This window comes from Arachis hypogaea, chromosome 9 (genome assembly GCF_003086295.3).
Source record: "Arachis hypogaea cultivar Tifrunner chromosome 9, arahy.Tifrunner.gnm2.J5K5, whole genome shotgun sequence".
NCBI lineage: Eukaryota > Viridiplantae > Streptophyta > Magnoliopsida > Fabales > Fabaceae > Arachis > Arachis hypogaea.
The window spans coordinates 21,236,949-21,241,637 of NC_092044.1; the positions used below are offsets into that span (position 1 = coordinate 21,236,949).

The 4,689-nt window shown below is 32.7% G+C and overlaps 1 long non-coding RNA gene across 1 annotated transcript; it reads right to left on the bottom strand.

Moving 5' to 3' along the window:
• Window positions 1-378: 378 nt before the first annotated feature.
• LOC140174955 (uncharacterized) lies at window positions 379-4,061 on the bottom strand. The gene is made up of 3 exons (XR_011865107.1): window positions 3,177-4,061; window positions 1,140-1,922; window positions 379-890 (listed from the first exon to the last, which is right to left on the bottom strand). It is a non-coding gene; the product is annotated as an uncharacterized lncRNA (long non-coding RNA).
• Between the last annotated feature and the right edge of the window lie 628 nt (window positions 4,062-4,689).

Below are 4,689 nucleotides of genomic sequence, written 5' to 3' on the forward strand. Positions count from 1 at the left end.
CTAATTACCTTAGTAAGAAGCCAGCATTAGTGGAAATAATAGCAACTAACAACCCAAGAATTATCACTAAATGTCATACATTATAGCTCTAGTATTCCATATACTCATTTTTCCCAAGGCAAGGGGTGAAAATTTACCCCGGAATCAAAATTGGCATTTCATCAAACACATGGTAGGCATAATCATAAAACATGGCAAAATTAGAAAAATGCTTGAAACTATGAACCAAAAATGATCAAAATCAACAAAGGCAACTTAATAAACATGTAAAAACCATCAAACATCAAATTCATTAACTCAAACTCAAAATTGCAAAACTATGTATATATTGACAAAGGAAATTAAAGTGTAAGAAAATGTAGAACAAGTAGTGCAATAAAAGAGAAAATTAAGAAATACTTACAATGGAAATAGATAGAATCCATGATCAAAATTGGAAAATGAAAAGTTGAATTATAAACCCTAACTAAACCCTAAGGAAATTGAGAGAAAAACCTAAACTAAACTATCCTAAAACTATCCTAAGCGTGTTGTATGAATGTATGGTATGAGTGTGTGTTGCTAGCCTCTCCCTTATATGCTTCATCACTTCAAAAATGGGTTTGGAAACCCTAAAAATTGCGAACTACGTGACTTTTTAATGAAGTCACGCGCTGGTACCTATGCGTACGCACACTTTCTGATTTTTCCTCTTGTGCGTACACACAGATGTATGCGTACGCACACTTGCTGGTTTCGTCAGTCGTGCGTATGTATAGTATGTTGAGCGTACGTACAGTATGTTGTGCATACGCACACTTGGCTGTGTGCTTCTCCTTTGACTTCTTCATGTTTTCTCCCAATTGCATGCTTCTCTTCTACTCTTATCAATCCATTCCAACCTATTACGCCTGAAATCACTCATCAAAACCATCAAGGCATCAAATGGAATGAAAGTGGAATAAAATTGATTAAAATCGGCACAAAATAACATGTTTTCACAATTGGACATAATTTAGAGAGAAAACACAAAAGCATGGTATTTAGGTGAATAAATATGGGTTTATATGATGAAATCCACTCAAATCAAACCAAAATTTATCAACAAATATGGATTTATCACAGGCACAGTCTTAGAGAAGTTGGGACGAGAATGATACTTGAGTTGATCAGGACGTGCTGGGCGAGTGGGACAGGTAGTAATCAAATGTCTCGGGAGCTTGCAATAATGGCAAAACAACTGTGAACAATGGTAGCTAATGTGACCTTTTTGGTGGCATGTGCGACATTCAACAGAAAGACAGTTGGAGAAGAGGTGTCCGGAATGATTGCAGTTTTGACAGAATTTACCCTTTCTCTTTGTGACAGCAAAAACATCTAACTTTTCTATAATAGTAGTCACAGAAATCAAAGAGAGGAGAGAAAATTGCAATTTCAGAGCAGAAAATGAGAAATCAGAATGCAGAATCGGAAAGAGCTCACCAAAAAACCTTAGGGAAGGTCCCACTGTCTGTCACGTCAGCAGCTACGTCAGATGCCACATCAGCCAAGAAGGACATGTGGCAGCATCTAAAAGGAGGAAGGAAAACACGTCAATGACACGTGGCAGCGTCTGGATGGAGGAAGGAAGCATGTGGGTCAGCCAATCGGACCAGATTGGGTCCAGGCGCGGGTCGTTCGGTCGGCACGGAGCAATGGCGGGGCGACACGTGGATGGCATTAGGCCGTTGGATCGAAGGTCCAATCTAACGGCTCAAAATGAATCTGGAAAGGAGAGGAACCTGGTGGCGGCAGCGTCTTGCGGTGGTACATGGAAGCGCGTCTGGCGACGGATGATGGCGATTTTGGTTGCGTTGGAATCACGGCGATAAGACAAACATGGTGGTAACGGAGGTGACGAACCAAAGTTTCGAAAAGTGATCGAAAAATGAGGCCAAAGGACACTGTCGGAAAAGAAAAACAACAGGGCTATGATCTAATTTTCATGAAAAAAAACTTATGCTCTTGATATCATGTTAGAAACAAGAAACTAAATTGGAGAAAGAATTTGTATATTATTGAGTTGTGTTCAAAGTACAATGTACAAGAAGTATATATAACTGTTAAAAGAATGAAAGTAATAAAAGCATAAAATTTTATAATTAATATATAGATATGCTATATAAATATAAATGATACTAATTAATCTAAAATGATTCTAATAATTCTCTAACAATACTCAATTATAATATTTTTATGGTAATGATACTTTTTAAAAAAAAAAGCATGTTAAGTACTTTTAATATTTGTCCAAATTTCAATTTTATCCCAAAGTTTAAAAACCTCAATAATTCCCCCCTAATAATATTTGTGAATAGTTTTAATGTTATCTCTTCATCATTTTTCTTAACAGTTATGTTGCATTTATGACAGCCATGACCATTTAATAATAATAATAATAATAATAATAATAATATTATTATTATTATTATTATTATTATTATTATTATTATTATTATTATTATTATTTGCCTTCTAACGTGCACTAAAGAGATTTGTAAATGTGGTTCACGATCATTTTTGTTTTGTTATTATTGTTTAATATTATTGGGATTTCTGAAGTTCTCAAGAGTCAAGACCATTGATTAAGAAAATTAATGAGTGTTGAAATTGGTATTCTAACAAATCAATATTACTTTGAAAATAATTTTTTAAAAAATTGGTTGCATCTTATGAGGGTAATTATAGTTATTTGTCTAAGTCGTACTGCCGAAAAAAAAATTTAAAATTGATCAGAAAAGTTATGAGATTTTGATGATTGGTTCAAATTTTTAGAATGAGTAAATAAACAAAAATAAACTATATGAAAAACTATTTTCTCAAAAAAAAAAAAAAAATCATCAACACAAGTATACAACTCTCACCAACCCCTAATTTTATTTAAGAAATTCGTAATCTAACCTGCTATAACAAGTCAATCAGCAAAACGCGAAAAGTGGGTCATAGTTCTTGATTATCTCAATTTTTTGTGTGTCTAGATTATCTCGATTAATACGGTCTAAATAGGTTTAACACAAGGAACATGAAAAGTTAGTTAGAATTAATAATAATATAAATAATTTAGATAAATATTTAAATTTATCATCTATAAAGAATCAAAATTTAAATTGTTTATCTCAAAGGATAAAGTATATTTTCCTTTTAATGTTATCATTTACCAAAAAAAGTATTGAAATGGCTGCTGCAGGTGTCTCTACTCTTTGAAAACATTGTCAAAGCTGTTTGTAGTCACTATTTTTCTGTGTGATTTATTTCTCTCTCTTCCCAAGCTCGCCGACGCTTCATTGACAATGACGACTCTTGAATGATGGCGTTTTCTTCTTCTTCTTCTCCCTTTCTTTTTCCTTTGAGTTTTTTCTTTCTTCTTTTCGCGCTCCTTTTCTCTGTTTGTGAGTGTGTGTCAGTGAATGAAGTTATTGATGATGATTTTGAGTTTGGATAATGAGTTGTTTGGGTTGTGTAGACGGTGAAAGTGGCAGTAAAAATGTGTGGGTGGTGATTCTTGTTAACGAGTGATGGTGATGGTAGTAACTGAAGAGAAGATAAGATGATAGAAGATTAGATTAATAATGAGGTTGAGATTATATTAGAATTTTTAAATAGACCAGAATTAAAATTAGGATTTTCATTAGGGGTAAAATTGAAAGAAAAATTGATTAATTATTGACCGTTGAAAAATTGTCAGTAAAAATAAAATTGAAACTTATTTGAAGTGTTAAAAATAAAATTAAATCAAATTAAACGTTAAGAATAATTTTTAAAAAATTAAAAAATATTTGTGACAAAAAGTATAATTTACTCTATCTTAAATTAATGGCTTACTCAAACATGACATATATAAACAAGATCAATTACATAAAATTTTATTGATTCAAAGTATAAAAGAATAAAAATGAAGTGCAAAAAAATAGAAAAAAAGAAAGCTGAATCTTAAAACGCCATGTCTCTTGTGGCTAGGCTTTTGGTGGTTGTTAGTGATTACATTTTGGCTGACTAGTAGAAAGTTGACACATGAAGGTACTTATTAGTGGGGTTAAATTGTTAAACCATCTCCATCTAAAAATAACACAACCCTAATAAAAGAAAATTCAAAGATCGTCTATTAGATTTGTTGTCCTCAAAATGAATCATTTTAATTTTTAACATTGTTAGAATTTCAGAACTCGAGTTTTTCGTCGCAATTGAATCTGACCCAGCATAAAAAAAATTTTAACTACTAGTTTGCCACAACCTAAACCTCTTAACGATACCATAATATTGAAGGCGCAATCTTCGGATCCGCGATTGAATCTCCACCTTTGATCGACATCGATCGCAAAGTTCTATGATACTGCCAAATTGTAAACAGAAAAATCAAAGCGACAACTGTACTTTAAACATCTACCATAGCATGACCTGAACACTCCAATGTGTCTTTGAACTGTGATAGTAGTGGCTTCATGAGATCATTCTTTCAGTTGCTATAGTGTTCATTGTTGGAAATTTTCAAAATTTCTTAATTCTAAGACTATCCATGTTAAATCAGTAAAAAAGAGATACTTGAGACTGCGAAAGTGTACCTAAATTTATGAGTATAATTGAGAGAGTTTGGTTCTTTAATATTCGTCAATCAAAACTTTCTATATCCCTCATAGGGCTGAACTGCAACTCCTCTGATGGAAAAAAAAAGTT